Source organism: Manis javanica, chromosome 9 (assembly GCF_040802235.1).
Source record: "Manis javanica isolate MJ-LG chromosome 9, MJ_LKY, whole genome shotgun sequence".
Classification (NCBI taxonomy): domain Eukaryota; kingdom Metazoa; phylum Chordata; class Mammalia; order Pholidota; family Manidae; genus Manis; species Manis javanica.
The window spans coordinates 3,606,656-3,627,387 of NC_133164.1; the positions used below are offsets into that span (position 1 = coordinate 3,606,656).

The window sequence follows — 20,732 nt, forward strand, 5'->3', positions numbered from 1 at the left end:
TGGGCTCTCACCCTGCATCTCATTCACGTGCTTCCACATAAAATAAAAACATATAAGCAGAAAGTTGTCAGACATGGTAAATACACAAGCAGACTTGGCACCACGGTGAATCAGTCCCCTCACTGCCTAAGGTTTCACACCCTTATATGCTGGCCATTTCTTCTCTACTTGTCTTGTTTACTGGAATCTCACTCCCTCGTGTCTCAGTAGACGCTCAGGTATCCCACGGTTACCAGCTTCCCATGTGTTAAACTTAAGAGATCCCATTCCAGGAAGTAGGCTGTCATGCCGTGAGGGGTTTACGCCAGAGCCACAGGGAATACGAGGGCGTCCTAAACAAGGAGAGTCTTTGCAAGGTCCCTGGCTAAGTAGGAAAACAGCACCCTCAGCTTTAAAGAAATCTCATGTTTGTTACTGGTTAACACAGAGACATTGGAAAAATCAACCTAAAATATGAACATCTAAAAAAAAATAAGGTAGACAAGACAAACAGAAGCATTACTGATCAAAGATCCCCTTATTATAATCCTTACAAAAGAAGTGACTATGCTGTGAAACTACTCTCTCACGTTCAAAGACTTGTTTTATTGGTATATACTATTACCGCAGAGATGCTAGAATGACACTCTTCACAGAGTGACTCCCATACAGTATAATTCAAATTGCCAAACAGTTCTGAGCACCTACAGGAATCTGTGCTATACGATTTCTTTATTGAATGTGTATGGAAGTGAAAAGTCATAAACCCTGTATTTTCTGATTCAGCCTTTATTCCAAACTGTAAGTGAAGCCAGAGGCTATAGCCTTAATTATTAAATAAGGACATATGACAAGAATTGAGAGACTATTAATGTACGGAATTGGAATGAATTATAGCACACATTTATCTAATATCTTTTTAAAAAATAAGAAAAACTTAGTCAAAATTCACTTACTAGTTATCCTCAAACTCAAGCTGAATCAACACATAATCTGTAATTTGTCATCATAAACTTAAATTTCTAGAGAGACTGTTTGTAGTGGGGAAAAAATTTTTCCTAAAAATATTGAAAGATACTTTCAAAAATATTGAAAAATATTTAAATAATTTAAAAGTTCCAAAGACTCTATTTATGATCACCTCTTGTATGAAGCTACATTTGTCAGAAATTTGTCTTTGAAGGCACATTGTTCACCTAAAGTTATGAGCCATTTTGTCACAGGAGGTTGATTTTATCCACCAACCTCATGAAAATGAACTCACCATCTGTGGTCTCACAGTATTTTGTAACTTCATCCAAATTTAACAACATGACCTTAATTGTCAGTGAGATAATGAGATGACATTTTGTAATGGCTTTTTCCAAGATCAGCCTATTACAGAACAGAGATTTGAATCCAGGCCTTCTGACACTAAGTTTGTACTTTAAATTCTGGCACTATTGTGCTTGTTCAGGAAAGGAAGAGATATCGTAGAGAGTAAAATAAACAGTAGAATCCAGTAATTAGAAAAGGAAGATGTAAAACAGAATATCCAGTGGACTGGTCATTGAAACACTTTGACCTAAATTCACATTTAGTAAATGGAAGTGAGAGATTAGAAACGGTATGTAGATTGTGTTTTTGAGACTAAGATCTTTCCTTTCAATTATATAATTTAAATTAAAATTATTTTGCTTACAAGATTTAGTAATCTAGAAAAACTAGTTCAGCAATAATCCTATTTGTTTTGCCTATCTGAATTTTTTGAAAGTCTCTATTACAATGCAAATAAGCCATCAAGTTATCAAGGTTTGGGGAGTGGAAATGTCTCCCCCAGAATCATTGCCATGAACATAACACATTTAAAGGATCACTTAATTGTTGTTGAGATCACTCTTTTTCAAATTCAATATAAACAGAAAGATCAGTCTTCACCTATCTGAAAGTTTTTACTTTCAAGATTGCATGCTTTAGTTCTAAGCCAAGATTTTTTGAAATTATTTACACATTTGTATTTAACATAAATTTAAGTATTATCTAAAAGTTAGTGAAATAAATTTTATAATGGATTTCTGAGGCAGGAGCTCTTAGAGTCTAAAATCTTGATCAGCTGTGGTATCTGTAACAAAACTTCTAGTGTCCAAATCCCCAAAAATTGCAACATATGCTTCCAAGAAAAAGAATAAAGTATCTGTCCAGTTACTGGTAATCTTAAAAGAGCAGGAACAACTGCCAAAATCATTAGAGGTTGGTAATCCATGTGTGTCATTTTTCAGGGAAACCATCTGTAATTAATTCTGCATTCACAGTTGGTGTCATTCCTGCTCCCCCATCGTCCCCAAAACAATCAGAGCAGAATCTGCTGCCAGACTTAAAAGAAGAAAAAAATTGGCATCAGTTGCTCAGCAACACACACAGAAAATGTGAAAAATGAGTGAAAAGTAATTATTCTACATCATGTAAAGTTGTGTGCAATCTACTCATTGAAGGAATCCTAAGTGTATGGGATTCAGTTCCTGGATTTTTGTTAAAGCCCCTTTAATAAGATAATAAGCCTAACTGGCATGCCAAGCAATCACGTGGTGATTCATTGAGTAAGCACCAGTGCTAAGTATTGGCACCTCACTGACATGAAAAATAAGATATGGAGTGGGAGCTAATATCTAGATCAGTGGTTTTCAACTGGGGGAGATTTTGCTCCCTAAGCATTCTGGCAATGTCTGGAAACATCTTCAGTTGTCAAAACTTGGGGGTCGGTGGGTGGGAGGGGGTGCTTCTAGCACCCAGAGGCCAGGGACGCTGCTAACCATCCCACAGCACAGGACGCCTGATCAGAGAAAGAGCTGGTCCGGGATGTCAGGAGTGCCCAGACAGAAATCCTGGACTAGGTATTAGACGCGAATGATTTCACCACTTTCATTTCTCTAATGATGCGTCTAAAGAATCAGAACCAGAGGGATGAGGGTGTGCCTAAAGTTACACAGCAGCCACCTGGTGGCCAGGCCGGCCCGGGAGGCCGGGAGGCCAGAGCCCATTTCCCGACAAAGCCGCCTCTGCTGACGGAACCCGCAACACACACATGCTACTGCGGAACCGGGACAACACACCTCCCGCCGCACGAACAAAATCATGGAATGGGATGACATCCCCCTGAGGCCCAAGACCTATGCGCAGAGCACAACCTTAACAAGATTCGTTAAATGGTATTCAGTATTTCATTGATTTAATTATTTCCATTATAAATGAAAAATGCCTCATATCTGATGACTATCTAAGTCGGCAGATCCGAATAATTCAGCTGTCGCTTTGGTGACTTCCTAGTGTGTTTATTAAGCAAGGTATCCTGAGGCAATCGTGCTCCGCTCTGAAATGGATTCGCGAGCTATGGGGTGACGCGGGGCGGCATGTACCACCTTGAGGACAAACCAACCCTGCGACGCCTTAACTGTGAACTTCCAGCTCCAGGACGTAAGTTTGTCTTGTGGAAGCCCCCCAGTCTGTGCTGCTTCTCAGGCCAGCAAACTGACATATTCATGAAAAATTAGATACTGATCTATTCTTACAAGTTACGGATTTCAAGAACTAGACTCTCCAGAAATACAATTTTAAATCCATAAGTAGTAGCAGCAGATAGTAAAGGTAATTTATTTATATATTCATTTGTTCATTCATTCAGTAAACAAATACGAATACACTTGCCAGAGGCTTGCTTTCAGCACATTACCCGGATCACATAATTCATACAAGTTACAACTCCCTGAATAGGGAAGACTTTGAGCCTCTCCCAAGCCCTGGCCCCATCCGGCCCCCTGGGAGCACCGCAGACACTGTTCTTTCTACTAACTCATTGGTCTCCGTGCTTGGGTTCACTCTCTTCTCCCCCTTCTGACTTCAATTTTCCTTTTACCTTTGGAAAATACTCAATAACTGCTTAGCAACCTATATACACAAGGCTGGTTATATTCTATTGAGGAGAAAGGTTGGGAAGATTGCAAAGGAACATTTACATAAATCACATCCTAGTTACCTTGTTTGAGATTAATAATGATGAAATCGTGCTTAATGTAAATCTACAACAAACTATAAAACATACACAATAATAGGAACATTCTCTGAGATGTGTAATGCCCACATTATTTTTTCCACATTCCGATTCAGTTGACTACCCACAGGAATGAAAAACCACTGTATTGATAACACAGATCATTAACTATAATTACATTTACAAGCAAAACTACTAAAAATCACACATCTCAGCTCACAGGCAGATTATCAGCCACAAAGAGGACGGTTATCAGTCTGAACGGAGCTGTGTACCGGGCGGCTGCACAGAGGTGAGGGCAGTGAGCGGTGTGCCGACACTTAGTATGTTCTGATTACAGCCAGTTCTGCTGGAGACAGAAGGGACCAGAGAGAGTGCCTCCCTCCTCTCAGATCTCTGCATCGGAACCTGTCTTTGTACATAATTGAAATATGCTGGAATCCATTTTTAAAGTTTTAATTGTTCACCCCACTTGCCACCTGACATTGGATATATTAAAAGTCGATTCACCTGAATGCATCTGAGATGGGAGAATTTCAATGTAAATTATAATTTAATCACATTGTCAATAGATTTTTTTTTTGCTAGCCAATTTTCTCCATGACAATCACCAATTTTGGTCACTGCATCATACTTCACTAATTCCAAGTATCAAAGTCATTCACTCTCCCAAGTGAATAAGGGAGTTTTTAAAACTTTATTTGCAAAGTTTTAAAACATATGTAAGAAATGAAATTTGCAATGCAGATACAACATAGAAAATTCAAATATCCAAATAGCAGATATACTCTGATTATATCTCTATTCACATACACAAATCAGATTTTTTTCAGGTAAAATTATTTGTTTCATTGTGATTGTAATTGCTTATTTTTACTTATCCAGCTACATAATAGTAATATATATATAGCTATAGATGTGCACAGCGTGCATATTATAACTTGAAATGGACTTTCACATGCATCATTTCATTTGATTCTCATTAAAAATGAAGACCAGACAGATCTTATGGTACGTGCTTTGTAATTTAGGACACGGTGAAATTAAACACCTCGTCAAAGGTCACATAGAGGCTGGGAGAGAGGGCAACAAAGAGACGTGTAAAGCCAGGGCAGATGAGTGGGTTACAGGAATCTGAGTGATATGTTATCCTCACCTTTCTTATTTCCTCAGTGACAATATACTTAGAATTCTATTAAATTGCTACTTTGTAATCTGATAATCCCAAACAGTCTCAAGGACAAAAGACTGGCTTCCTATAGGTGGCTTATTAAATCAAATTCTTTAATAAAACACATATGGTATTAAAAAGTACAAGTGCTTAACTTGTGAAGACTTCAATCTTTAGTTTATTAATGTAATGCCTGTAACTTCAGCTGCTTTTCAGGGGAAGAGGGGGCAAGAGGCCCGCCCTTCAGTACATCTCCTCTGAGACCCACAGATGATCTCCCACTGTTGTACACATGGCCTCTGTTTCTGAGACAGCTTTTGTAAACCCACAACATCTGAACTCAGGTTAAGAGCTGGATTTTTTCCCCTGACATACACTTACGTACGAACACTCACATATGTGGTATTTTGCATACTGCTTGTTTGGGTCAGTAAATCTTACTTTTATTTACACTGTTCTAATTTGTGTATGATATCCATTTAAGTATCCAATTTGCTTATATATGCAGTACTTTTACACACACAAGAGAACAACTAAGTACAGTTAAATTCATAACTTAAAAGAAAAAGAGAAAGAAGGAAGGAAGAGGGTGAGGGAGGAGGAAAGATGTCCGTGTACAGAAAAAGTCACCAGCCTGTTTCACCGTCACGAAGCAGGTCGCACACCAAGGAGAGGGCTGGCTTTCTCCCATTGCCATTGGTGTGGTACAAACTGCTTCTGGCCGCTGACCTGGAGCCATCTGCTACGCAAGATTGAGCAATTTTGGGCTCACCTGTGTGAAATCTGGACTTCTTGCCTCTGGCAAGATGATCTTGGTGTAGAGTTAAGAAACTTACTGTGCTATTGCTCTCTTGAGAATGTGAAAATACCTAAGCAACAGGATTTCTCTTTTCTATTTTACTTAACACTTTAAAACAGCATCTATTCCAAGCTTCTTAGGGATAGTGTTTCTTCTTTTAAGTGTATTAATTTGCAATCACATTACTAAATGTATGCTCATCCTTTGGCCTGAATAGAGTTTTTATTCTATTAAATCATTTTAGAAAGTAAAATAACAATTGAATTTCTAAAACATCTGGAATGCTGACACAGTTTTTCTAAATAAGAACCTCCTCCACTGTAATACCTACTTCCATAAATCAAGATTGTTCCGAACTAAATAAGCTAGAACACTAAAGACCCCATAAAGGGTTATTCACTGTGAAATGTGATTTTGCATTTTTTTTTACATATATATCCTCAGGGATTATTTTTTTCCCTTGTTTTGACTTTATCCCTTTTCAAGTAGCAATTATTCATATGGAAAATACGTGCAATTATGTAAGTCACATTATGCATAGTGACTACAGGCTGTAATTTAGGACAAGAAATACCTTTCTTTGTTCAAGAAGTAGAGAAATCTTTGAGTGGGATATTTAAGGTTATCAGGACTTTCCTGTTTGGAACTGTGAAGTTTTCCTGCCTCTCTTGCAAGGGAGCTGCACTGAGATCACTAAAAAGCGATCCTCTGAACTCAGGGCATCTTGGCCTCAGAGAGATGCTCTTCCCATCTCTGTTTGACACTTCTTTGATGGTGAGCTCCTTATTTTTAAGATTATCCTTTCCTTTTTGGAATTACAACCTGAATTCATAATAAATTATGATGTAAATGAAGTATCTTCATTTACAGATCTTCATACCTGTTCTTTCAACTGTGTCTCATTAACGTTGATCCTTCATTGTCTAAGACTGATACTAGTCATTTAAATGTTTTATTCTAAAGGCAACCTGGCTCAGTTCATCCTCTCTCACCTCACCCAGGTTCTCCTGTCCACAGGTCATAGAAGACCAAGGCAGTGATGCCCTCTGTCAAATCCAAGGAAGTCTGCAGAATGCCTTCTTAAAATGAAACTAGACTTCAGTCTACGGAGTGACATCAGCAAGATGGTGGGATAAGAAGAGCCCAAAATTGCTCAATCTTGCGTAGCAGATGGCTCCAGGTCAGCGGCCAGAAACAGTTTGTACCACACCAATGGCAATGGGAGAAAGCCAGCCTTAATACAATCTTCTCCCACCCCACCCATTGGTCCATGGTCAACTATACAGAAACAACAAAATAGGTATAATAGTTTTTCTATGTGAAAAGTAAAACATTTCCTTTCTCAGGATACACCTTTATAGGATAAATTTTTCATATTGCTCTTTCTAGGTTTTAACCATTCTAGCGTATTTCCTCTATGTATACTCCAGTTTGTCAAACCCTTAATTATATATGACTCCACACAATGAGTACACTACTCTAAATGTGAACTCATTTACTTAGGATATTAGACACTATGTTTCCATTTAAGTGGCATATCTGCATGTATGATGGTGACACAGGACTTATGATGTTGAATATTAGTCAACCAACACTCCTATATTTATTCCAAAAATTCTGTTGTCAAGACATGTCTGACATTCTGAACTTATGCCATTGATATTTTGAATCCACCAAGGAGGCTTCATATCTTCCTAATAAATCCCTCATTATTTTTGGACTCAAATCAACCTATCAAGGTCTTCAAAGAATCCTAATATGCGTATGGAACCACAAAAGACCCCACACAGCCAAAGCAATCTTGAAAGATGAACAAAGCTGTACGTATCACACACCTTGATTTCAAACTATACTACAAAGCTATAGTAATCAAAATAGCATGGTACTGGCATGGAAGTGGACACAGATTAATGGAATAAAATGGAGAGCCCAGAAACAGACCTATGCCTATATGGTCAGTTAGTATATGAGAAAGGAAGCAAGAATATACAATGGAAAAAAGGCAGTCTCTTCAATAAGACTAGTAGCTTTATTCATAGGCTAGTTTCTGTCATGAAAGCAGCATGGGTGCTGTAGGACAATGTGAAGAGGGAGGGAGGGAGAGAGGGAGGGAGGGAGAGAGGGAGGGAGGGAGGGAGGGACTTCCATAGTGGAAGAAAAGTCCCGAGACACACTCAATTGGAGCACATTCTTAACCTTGAAAAATCACCAAAGCAAGCAGAATACTGTCACGCTAATAAGCCTAAACCAATCATCATCTATGTCCAGATTTTGATTTGGGTCAATTTTACCCAAACCATGTACATATTACATAGTGAGGTAAACAGTGAAATGAATGGTGATTCATATATACTCACATGCGCACATACATACACACACCCACACATACAGACAATTTTGCAGAGGGGTATATGCCAAGGTGTAAAGAACACATTTCCGTAAAGTGGTGGAAATATGAATTATTTCCATGTTTTTCTTTTGTTTTACAGGTACCCTGCAATGTTTCAGAAACAATCACAGACTTCTACTCACGAAATGCTCTCCAGGTGGCACCTGCGTCTACTGGTCTTGATGTGTATGTGGGATTCCGTTTCAGAGTCCTTCCTTAATGACTGACCTTGATCAATCCTCTACTTGTATGTCTTCCTACAATTACCAGATCTTCATACCTGTTCTTTCAACTGTGTCTCATTAACGTTGATCCTTCATTGTCTAAGACTGATACTAGTCATTTAAATGTTTTATTCTAAAGGCAACCTGGCTCAGCTCATCCTCTCTCACCTCACCCAGGTTCTCCTGTCCACAGGTCATAGAAGACCAAGGCAGTGATGCCCTCTGTCAAATCCAAGGAAGTCTGCAGAATGCCCTCTTAAAATGAAACTAGACTTCAGTCTACGGAGTGACATCAGCAAGATGGTGGGATAAGAAGATCAGCCCTTGTCCTTCTACACAGACACTTGACCTAACAAAAATATGTGGACTGAAATGCCTTTGTGTGAGCTCCAGAAACAGGTTATGCAGTTACAGTGACCCAGACAAGCACAGTGCCAAGAACAGCTGCGCTGAAATGGGTAAGAAAACCTTCGCACTCTGCCCATGGTTGCCCTGCCCCCAAGTTGGCACAGCTCATTATGACTGGGAGGAAATTCCCAACTCAAACCTTCTCCCTTAGGAGGAAAAAAGAAAAGAGAAACATGAATGCCGCTCCAGCTTCTGGGGGCTGTCCGAGGGGCTGATTTTTGTCTGTCCTGACGGGGAGCACCGACAGAACGGGCAGCCCTGGGCCCCCGGGGCCGCTGAGAACAGCGCAGAGCTCAGCAGCCTGCGGCAGGACCTGAGAACCTGCAGTTCCACACACAGACACCAGGGGGCACAGGCCTACAAGCTCCTGAAGAGGAAACAACCGTCTCTCGCTGGGAAATCCCGCAGAAGGGATGGATCCCCACCAAGGCTGGAAAGGCCCCAGAGGCTCCAGCTGGGCTGACTTGTGAAGGATTCTCCCTGGACAAGGCCGGGCCGCAAAGACTGGGAGAGACGGATGCTTTTTTCGAATGCCCATGTCTCAGCAAAAACAAGTACAAAGCATACGAAGGAACAGAGAAACATGACACAATCAAAGGAACAAAATAAGCCCCAGAAACTGATTTTAAAGAAATGGAATGAAATATCCAACAGAAAATTCCAAATACCCACATTAAACAATCTCAATTAGATTAATGAGAAAGAGACGACTTAATCAAACCAGAAAAATGGCGAATAAAACAATGAGAATATCAGCAAAAAGAGAGAAACTAAAAATTAGAAACAAATTCTGGAAATGAAGAATATAATAACTGAATTGAAAAATTCACTACAGAGGTTCAGCAGCAGACTTGATAAACCAGAAGAAAGGATCAACAAATTCAAAGACAGGCTGAAATTACTGCATCAAAGGAACAGAAAGAAAAAATAACGAAGAAAATTGAATAAAGCTAAGGAACATATGAGACATTATTATGGGATCAATATACTCATTTTGGGAGTCCCAAGAGGAATCAAAACAAAGAGACAGAGCATATTTGAAAAAATGGCTAAAAATTTTCCATAACTATGAAAGGAAATGGACACCTGAATTCAAGAAACTCAATGGATTCCAATCTGGAGGAACCCAAAAGGCCTGCACTGAAACACGTAACTGTCAAAAATTAAAGACAAAGAGAATCTTGAAAGCCGCAAGAGAAAAGTGACTCGTCACATACACACCTCCTAGCTAAATGTTATGTCAGATTTGTCAGCAGAAAGCTTACAGGTCTGAAGGGAGTAGGATGATACATTCAAAGTACTAATGTAAAAAAAAATTGCCAACCAAGAACATTATATCCAACAAAGGCATCTTACAAATATGAAGGAGAAATAGACTATCCCAGAAAAACAAAAGCCGAGGGATTTCATTATCACTAAAAGTGCCTTATGAGAAATGCTAAAGGGGGTCCTTCAAATTGAAATGAAAAATGCTGATAAAAATGAAGGCATATGAAATATAAAGCTTTCTGGTAAAGATATATATATATATATCCTCGATCAGAGAATCTTGTAATACTGTGTTGGTGATACATGAAAGACTTTTAATTGTAGTATAGAGTTCAGAAGACAAAAGCATAAAAAATAACTATAAAATTATATTAGTGGATACACAGTATAAAAAATAAAACTGTGATATCAAGAACATGAAGTGGGGGTGGGAAGAGATGCAGAGGAGTAAAGATCATGCATGTGTGTGGATTTATTATCAGCCTGAAACAGACTGTTGGAACTATAAGGTGTTTCAGATAATTCCCACGGAAAACAAAGAAAATTCCTATAAAAGGTGTGGAAAAGAAAACAAGAAAGGATCCTAAGTATATCATTACAAAAGACCAATAACACAAAAAGGTAGAAAAAAGAAAAAGAATAAAGTAACTCTAAGACATAAAGAAAACAATTGGCAAAATATTAACAGTGAGTCCTTCCCTATCAGTAATTACTTTACATATAAATGCATTAAACTCTCCAAACGAAAGACATCAACTAGCTGAACTGATTTAAAAAATATACAACTGTGCACTGTCCACAAGAGGCTCACATGAGGTATAAGGACACACATAGGCTGAAAGTGAAAACATAAGGGAAGGTGTTCCACCCAAATATAAGCAAAAGAGAACAATAGTAGCCAAACTTATATCAGATAAAACAGATTTTAAGTCAAATATTGTCAAAAGAGATAAAGGGCATTATATAATGACAAAGGGCTAAATTACCAGGAATATATAACTACTATAAATATATGTACACTTTAAGGGCATTACACTCAATGAAATAAGTCAGACAAATATTGTATGACCTCACTTATATGTAGAATCTGAAAAAAAAAAAACCTCATGGAAAGAGAGAACAGATCGGTGGTTGCCACGGTGGGAGGCGGGGAGGGGGGGAAATGGGTGATAAGGTGAATAAGTTCTGAGAATGTACTGCACAGAATGTGACTACAATATAAATACTATATCATATATTTGAAAGTTGCTGAGAGTAGACTTTAAAGTTCCCACCAAACACACAAAAAATAGTAACTATGTGAGGTGATGATGCGTTCACTAGCATTATTGTGGTGCTCATTTTGCAATATACACATACCTAAAATCACTACATTTTACACTTTAAACTTACACAACTTTTGTCAGTTGTATCTCAATAAAGCTAGAAAAATATTAAAACTAGAATTACATGATTCAGTAAGCCCACTTCTAGATATACGTCAATAAAATGTTGAAAGGATCTCAAGAGGTATCTGCACACCCATTCACTGCAGCACTATGCACAATTGCCAAAAAGTGGGAGGAACCTAAATGCCCATTGATGGATGGATGAATAAACAAAATGTGGTCTATACCTACAATGGCACATAATTCATTAAAAAGGAAGAAAATTCTGACACATGGATGTGTCTACATGTCTACAGCATGGATGAACCATGAAGACCTTACACTACAGGAAATAAGCCGTCACAATCAAGACTGATACTGCCTGACTCCATTAATATGAGGTATCTAAAGTAGTCAAGCTCCCAGAGAGAAAGTAGAACATGGTTTCCAGGGACTGTGGGCAGGGGAGAAAGAGGGAAATGGGAAGCCGTAATTCAGTGCACTAGAGTTTCAATTTTGCAACATGGAAAAGTTCCAAAGATCTGTTGCCCAACAATTAACACTACTGCACTATACTTACAAATGGTTAAGATGGTAAATATTATGTTGTGTGTTTCTACCACAATAAAAAAATAACATACTGACACCAAGTAAAGCCAAAAAATGTTTTTTAATCACACTAAATTCTACCATAAATTCTTAGAACATAAGAACCATAGAAATTAATTCATCTGATTTTATAAATAAGCAAAATGTAGCATTAATTTTAACTGGCTTTATTCAACTAGGTAATCAGGTTAGTTTGCAAAATTTACTTATATGAACTACCTGGGTCCTCTTGCTTTTCTAAAGATTTAAAATTGCCTGTAATTGTGTATATACATAATATGTGTAATTTACTATTCTTTTATGGGAAGCTACCTCCCATTTCATAGCTTCTAGGATGTTTTCTGAAGTTCAGGACCTCTGACCCACCCCAGCTCTCTGGCATTTCTATGATTCACTATCATATCGCAAGATTACCAAGAATACTCCCAAAATCACACTGCCAGTTCATTCAGTATCCTGGCCTGGGGTTAATTTAGGCCTAACCTGAGTTCACCTAAAAGAGTTCCATGAATTTTTGTTCTAATTTCCTCACCTTTCTTGGGCTTTGATTCAAAATTCTAATTGATTTCCTTTTAAAGTTCATCCTCTTCAATGAAGAGGCTGGGGACCAAAATTATGACGAACAGATCTGCATTTATCTTTTCTTTTGACACCATCAGTCCCAGGCAGAGGCCGACGACCAGCTTGCCCTTGACATTTAGTCATGGCATTCCTCTTAGAGGTTCACATTGCTGGGACACTTGCTCTCCCCTCTGCCTTGTGCACACCTCCTAGCTAAATGTCATCCTGCAGGTGGACCCTGGGGAGTGACATGACATTTCTATGTGAACTGCTCTTTTGTTCCATCATAATCATAATTTGTGACCACAAAGCCATTATTTTGCTTTTTAGAGTCTTCCTTTCCATTTATGCCACATCTGATTTTACAATTTCTGTCCGTTGGGCTAACTTTCCTCCTAACATTTCAAAATCCATCTCCTATGAACAACAATGCACCAGACTATTTCAAAATAATACAAACTAAGATAGCAGGATCATTTTTTCTAATATTTTATCACATATATGTCACTAAGTTCTTACTTATTAATTAGAATCGAGTCCACGATAGCACTTCCTCTCATTATTTTGATTTTACAATAATAAGCTTTTAGAAGGGACTCAAACTTTATGTAACCCAGACTTTTGCGGATTGAAACTTGCGTAAGTCTGAACACACTGAAGTCTTCCTGAAGGCAGGAAAACACCACCTGAGGTTTACAGAGCTCCTGCTCAGGGAGCAGCCCTGAACTAAGCAGATACAGAAAGATTTTTATCGCATCTAATTTCACATTTAACACTACAAGGAGGCACCTTGTTTACTTCAATTTACAGATGAGCCCTAGAAAGGTTTTTTCACGTATTCATGATCACAGAGAAGTAAGCAGCGGACTTGGAAATCCAATCTGTGCTTCTCCACCTCAAGTTCACCATCTCATTGACCATTTCTACTGTATTGCACATCTATGTTGTAGTGCACATTTACACAATGTTGCACATTTGTGCTGTTTTCACATTTATGCTGTAGTGCACGTTTAAGCTGTAGTACATATTTATACTATATTGCAATTTCCTGCCTCAATGTATCTTTTATTATCTATTTTAGGAAAACTCTATTTATCATCCTTATTTGAATTCTCATGTATTTATAACTTCAGCATACCCCTTCCTGAGAAATAATATTTTCAGGTTCACTCCAGAAACCTGCTATTTATGTCTTCCTACACACTATAAAATGAAAATAGCAAGCTAAAAGCTATGTAAAATATCTTCTCAGTATTCTGTTTAACTGAACTTCTTTATTTCTTATCCAAAGTTCTTTTGTCTTGTTCTTGCATTTAGTTTTAAATCACTGAAATAAATGTAAAGTTAATGACTCGCTGTTCCAAACCATAAAGATAAAAGGCATATTAATAGACTTTTTAAAAGAAGATTTGGGAGCTCATGAAATGATTTCTACCCAGGGACTCCAAACCACATATTACTGAACAGCTTATAACCAAGAATCTATATTAGAAAGAAAATGAGTAAGGCTGAGTAAGATTTTATCATTCTTTAAGGAATTACTTACTATTTCAAATGTGTTCATTAAAGGCATACAGTGCCACATGCTACAGGCTTTAACCTCCCAAGTTTATTTTTAAAACACTAATTCCAGTAATAAAAATGATAAAGAATGGACAGTGACCTGATATGGGGTATGTGGTGGGGACTTGATAATGTGGGAACCTAGTAACCACAATGTTGCTCATGTGATTTTATATTAATGATACCAAAATTTTAAAAAAGGGAAAAGAATGCATTCAACCTTTTAGTTACAGAAAAAGAGAATACCCAAAGGCCGATTCCTGTGTATTATTCAATTCAGTTTATGAGACTCTGAACATCAAACTCACCTTCAATCCACACCTTCAATCATATTTTTTAACACAGTGATTTTTATGAGGACACAACTGACTTATTTTACTGATACTACTTAATGGTGATAATGTCTATCCTAGTAATTATGTGGGGATAAGTGGAAAACAACAAAACCTTAAGAAATGATAACAAGACATCAACCCTGTGAATGAAGTATGGGTTATGCCTTCATTTTCTTCCTCTTAAAAGTCAGTAAATCCTCACCTTATTTTTTACATGTCCACTGTTTCTGATATTACAGGCATGCACCGAAGTCAGCTGAACGTGAACTTGGGGGGCCACTGTTTCTCTGGATCAGGCTCAGCCCACATTTTCTATAAAGGGCAAGATAGGCCACAGTCTCAACGGCCACACATTCTTCTTTTTGTTTTTGGGGCCCTAAAAGCGTGTAAACAACCTGTCCAGCCTGTAGGCTGCCCGTAAACAGGCCCGGGGCCGCATCTGGCCTCCAGGCCATAGTTTGTTACCACCGGCTAGAGATGGTTTCTATATGGCACCAGTTAAAGAAACAAAAAAAAATTTTTTTTCTTTTAAAGAAAGAACCTGGATCTTTGCTTAGTGATAAGAACCCAGGATTAATCCTCAGACCTTCCTGCCAACTGCTGATCTACCCGAAGCTGGCAGTGTAGCTTTGAATAAATTACTCCGTCTCTCCGGTTTGATTGTCCTTATCTGTAAAGCGAGCGGGTGATGTTCGTGGCAGGGAGGAGATAAGAGGGCCGGCAGGGGCCAGAGGGCAGGACCTGGCGAGCTGGGAGGGGACAGAGAGCCTCCAAAAGGCGGGGCGGGGGCCCCACGGGGTCCGAGCACAGGGAGCTGGGGCCGGGGGCCCAAGGGCACCCACGGGCCTCTGGGCAGCTCGCCTTTTGCCTTTGCTACGCTTGCGTCACCCACCAAGCCTAGACACTTACGCAGACGTGAACGAGGGAGCAGTCGGCACAGCCCGGCGGACACTAGGCAGACGGAGCAGGTGCCAGCGGGGGTGAGCCCACGAGGTGCCCACCTAAGGAGCAATCGCAAGAGGGGCCGCTGGGGGTGTCTGGAGAAGGTCCAGATGTGACTCCAGCTGCACAAAGGGAGAAGCATAACATTCCCAGCGCAGGGGGAACGCACACAGCCCACACCGTGAGCCAGGCCACGTTCTGCATGGACAACCAGAAGCAACTCGGCTGTCCCGGGTAGCAACGTGAGCACGGGGTCAGAGGAGGCTGGATGGCTGGCAGGCTGGGCAGGGAAGGGCCATGGGGCGGTGCAGGGAGCGCACGCCGCGGACGACAGGAAATCGCAGAGGCCCGTTCAGCAGGAGGTCTCGTGGCCCAGTCTGCGTTTATGATAAATCCCTCTGGCAACCGTGAGACCGGCTCTGAGGGGGCAGCCAGAGCAGGAAGGTGAACTGGGAACTGATCCCGCGGCCCTGGCAGGCAATGAGGAAGGCATGACCAAACGGGCGTCACCAAGGTCGGGAAGAGAAGACTGATCTCAGCAATGCTTGTAAGATAAATTGTAAAGACTAAATGGCTTATAGAAAAGAGTGGCGTGGAAGAAAAAGGGCCAGTGGATGGACAGGGCCACCCTAGGGCTCCCACCGTGGGGCTCCCACCGTGGGGCTCCCACCCTGGAGTAGGAACAAGAAACAGGAATAACAGGGACCCACCAGAGAGACGAACCGAGATCAGGAACTCCAGCGTGGATACATGAAGCCGGACAGGGTATGGAACACCCAGGTTGGGGGTGCCTGCCGGCAGATTCAGACCTAAACGTACAAAAGCAGTCAGGAGTGGGCGCACGTGTGGAGCTGAGCTCATGCGTGCAGACAGTGGGGTAGAAGCTTGGCGCAACAGGAGAGCTCGGAAGAATTTGAGGAGATGGACAAATGAAGCCAAACCAGCGGAGGGGACATACAAGGCCAGACGTCAGCTGACAAATGCCACTCAGGAGGGGGACAGGAGAGCAGCCAACTTCTGCAGCATGAAATAATGAGCGGAAGCTGGATGACCCTGGGCTGAGCAACGAGCCCGGACACAGCAGGGGGATGTAGACAGCCCCACCTCCGCTTCTTGCATACCCACAGAAATAAACACACTGCGGAAATTATAAAACTGGTCATTTAAGAAACAGTTCTGACACAATTATACATGAAGCATTGTAATCCTGCATGGGAGGTAAAATAAATCAGTTGATATGATCCTGCCACTTAAAGTTTACAATTTATTCAAAAACAGCAACATTTTTTCTGTGTCTATTTTAGTTGCAGTTAAATAAGGTGAATCTAAACTTTAGAACAGCCTGGTTTGTTGTCGAATTTTCCTAGTTACTACAATCAAACATAAGAATAGCCAAGTAAGAAAACCTCTGCAGATGCCTATATAAGGCAGCAAAGAGAAGTGCTTCTAGGTAGGTGGCGAACACATGTAAATTACTGAAAGACCGTGTGTGGGGTCTTCCCTTCCTAAGTCAAGTTACTTTGTATTTGAATGCCTGCTCAAAACTTTACCACTTTATATCAACTAAAAATCATTAGTGTATTTCCCCAAAAAAGTCCACGCTTAGAGGCCAGTGAGTATAAACGATTGATTTAAACTAACTCATTAGTTCCATATATTCTAAAAGCATAGCCTGAGTGCTTACTGAGGGCCACGTCCCGGGCGGATGGCTGGGGTACAGGAAGATGCAGACAGACCTGAGGAAGTAAACATACAAGGTGGTCACCACCCCTCTGTAGGGGAAGGACCACGCATGTGTGCGGGCACTGGGGAATGAATGGCCATGCCCGCCTGCACCCCCCCAGGGGCAGCTGTAAGGATCAGACGAGAGGAGATCATGGAAAGGCAAGGTAGGAAAGGTCAGGTGTCGTCCCGGCGAGCGCCCCCTTTCTCAGGGTGAAGACGCTTTACTTCATCACCTCACCCACTTGAGGAGAAACATCATCTCTTTTTATGGCCTGGATTTTTTTTCACATATATAGGTAAATTGTATGCACTTTCAAACTAAGTAAGCGATTTTCATTGAGAAGTTTCCTGTTCTCTTGACATGCTCACCCTCTGTTCTCTGGACTCTTACAGAATGTGTTAATCCTAGCACAGAGAAGAATCTAGAACAAAGGACTGGCCAGAAGAAGGGCCGGCAGAAGGAGAACCACACGGGGGGAAGGGATGCAGAGAGATCACTGATGGGGATACTTACCATCCACAAAAGCTCTCCCTGTGCCCTTCCTCTCAGGGGGAATTAATCAAACTCCCTCCCTTGCTGAGCACCTGCCACTCGGTCTGGAGGGAACACGTATCCTTGCCAGATCTGGCTCTGTGATTGCGGAAAAAATTACCTAAATCAGCTGGGCCTCCCGCTCTTCATTTGTAGGACTGGGAGTTTGAGCGGATCGTTTTACGAGCTCCTCTCCACCCATTTTCTCATTCTCTGAACATGTGCTGTCGGGCCCAGATTTGCTCCGGTGATAAGATCCCCAAAGGGCAGATACACGTTGGAGGTTAAGCTAACAGCAGGCTTAGGTTGAAAGATAAATTTCAAATATCCCCGTTCCAATGCAGTATCTTTTCTCACTTAATGCAGATGTTTTAACACATTTAATGATCTCCAAGTTATATGCAAACATATAGATATACAGATATATATTAGGACCATATATGCATTATATGTATTCTGGTTTTGCTCAACAGATTTTCTGGTTTCTTAAGGAGGAGGAAATTTTTCTACTTTTATTTAATCTCACCCAGGGCATTCATGTTCTGCAGAGGGCTCATATTCAGTGGACACCCTTTACCTGCAGGAGTACTAACTCAGCCACAGATCACATTGTGGCCTGCCACAGTGATACTGGAGTTGTACATTCAATCATTCTCAAACAAGAGGGAAAATAATCTTTGAAGTATTAACTGCACGTGCAAAACACAACACTTCAGCTCATTTAGTGTGTGCTGAGCAAATCTCACTCCCTCAGTTCTCAAAGAACACAGATAAACTCAACCATGACATTATGATGCCCTCTGGATGAAATTTTATTGATTAAACTTATTTTTCCTTTAGTAAATAAATATCACCACACTCAGGGTCATTTTTATAGCAAGTAATGTATCCCTGGAGCATATTAATACTATTTCCAAAGTAGGGCCATATTTCCAAAAAGTCCATCAAATATAAACCTCATGTGCTTAAAGATTGATCACATGTGACAAGGGACCATAGATGTTAAAATACATGTCACATATGCTTGTATAATTTTAATACACTAAACAACATCACGCAGAGAAATAGACATGTTTTGGGGGACCCTTAACCCAAGAATGACAAGTTACCTTCAAAGCCTTTCCAAATACAAAGAGGAAAATTTCATGTATTCTGGCAGCTATGCAGCGATCCCATCAAGAGGAAGCTTAAGGGCCCAGGTGGGGCGGTCCTGTGGCTCTGATTTCAAGAGCTCAGGGAGGAGCTCCAGATCCCTGGCTCTGACTCTTGATTCTAAGTGAAAGTCACTAGAAGATGCATGGACAGACTGCAGGCGCTTCATCAACAGCACCAACAACTGGTGGCAAACGTGTGAGAATTTTAACGTTCCCTGAAAACAGATTCCAAACATTTCATGAAATCTTCAAAGATAGCCTCCTCAAGGCGGAGCGGCTTATCACCCGAGCCTGTTGGGAGGAGAGACCGCCTTCCACGCCTGCCTCTCGGCGTGTTGCCTCCGCTGGCCAGTTAAGAACAGCTAAGTTTCACTTGGCCCAGCTACGCAAAAGTCAACTCCTCGCTATCTAATGGCTAGACAGTTCTTCCAGGTGGCATACGATTAATACACAATTTTAACGTACTGGCTAATTCCCCCAAAGCCCCGAGCCACCAGTGAGAAGCTACAACTTTTCAGTAAGTGACAGGTGCTGACAAAACTTGAGAATCACCTCCATTACCTTTGGGGGCCCACGAGGCACCAATTAAACTCAAGCCCTTGCACCCCCCGCCTCCCCCAGTGAGTTTTACGCAGCCGAGGAAGATGGGGCGGGGGCTGCGGAGCAAGAGCCTTGCAGGGGGAGCCCGGTGGGTACCGCGCCGCCGACCTGGCCCACCCTGCAGTCGCGAAGCCTCCGAAACAATGGAGCTGACACTGTCCGGCGGGGGTCGCGGTTATGGGTCAGCGGAATCAGTGGGAGAGGCACCAGCCGGGGCGCCCTCCTTCAGCCCCACATCTTTGTCCTATGAAGTAGTCGTTCTTTTTCATTGCCAAAGAAAAAGGGAAAGAGGACGAACCCCACCCCACCCCCGCCCCCAGAGCGGCCGTGCTGGTGACAGCCACCCCTCCCATCTCCCGTGGCAACGAGAGGCGTCCGCGTGCTTCGCGGCGGGTCCCGAGCCCAGAGGCTCTGCTCTCCGCCTGCGCGCACACACCTCCCCGCGTCCCTTCCAGGGGAGGGGACCGCCAGCCTCTTCTCCCCGCCGGGACGCGGGCTGGGGGCGCGGCGACGCAGGGGGGAGCCTCCCGCACGCCCACCGAGTGGCCAGCGCCGCGGGGCAAGGGGGCATCTGCGCCCCTCCGACCTGCAGACCCGAGGCGCGGCTGCTCGGCCAAGTGCCCCGCGCTGGGGACCGCGCTCGGCGCTCCGCCGTCGCCCTACCTGCCGGAGAAGGGTCCGCGGTCCCCGGGCGCCGCAGGTGGCACAGTCGGGACTCGGCTCCGGGCGCGCCCGGGAGGAGCTGCGGAGGCGCTGGGGTCCCTGCGCCCCGACCTGTGGTGCGCCCCGGGGAGGGCTGTGCGCGCTGCCCGGCCGGCGGGGCTGCAGACGCGGGTCGCCCCGCGGTGACCGGCTCGCTGGGCCCGCCCCCGATTCGCCGCGCCCCGCCCCCGGCTCGCTGGGCCCGCCCCCGCCCCGCCCCGCCCGCAGCGTGCCGGCCCCGCCCGGCCCGCGGCTGCCGCCCCGCGCGCTTCCCCCGGCCCGCGGCCTCGGGCCCACCTCCTGCCGTGCGCGCAGCCGTCTTCCCCGCGGGGGCGGCCCTCGGGCCCGCTCTCCCTCCCGCGCACCTGCTCGCGCGGAG

At 42.4% G+C, this 20,732-nt stretch overlaps 1 protein-coding gene across 1 annotated transcript in view; it reads right to left on the minus strand.

Moving 5' to 3' along the window:
• MYO16 (myosin XVI) overlaps positions 1-20,510 on the minus strand; it is a 513,550-nt gene extending 493,040 nt beyond the window's left edge. Inside the window, exon 1 of the mRNA XM_037024949.2 lies at positions 20,315-20,510. The gene's annotated coding sequence lies outside the window, so the exon portion shown is untranslated. The remainder of the gene's footprint in view (positions 1-20,314) is intronic.
• Between the last annotated feature and the right edge of the window lie 222 nt (positions 20,511-20,732).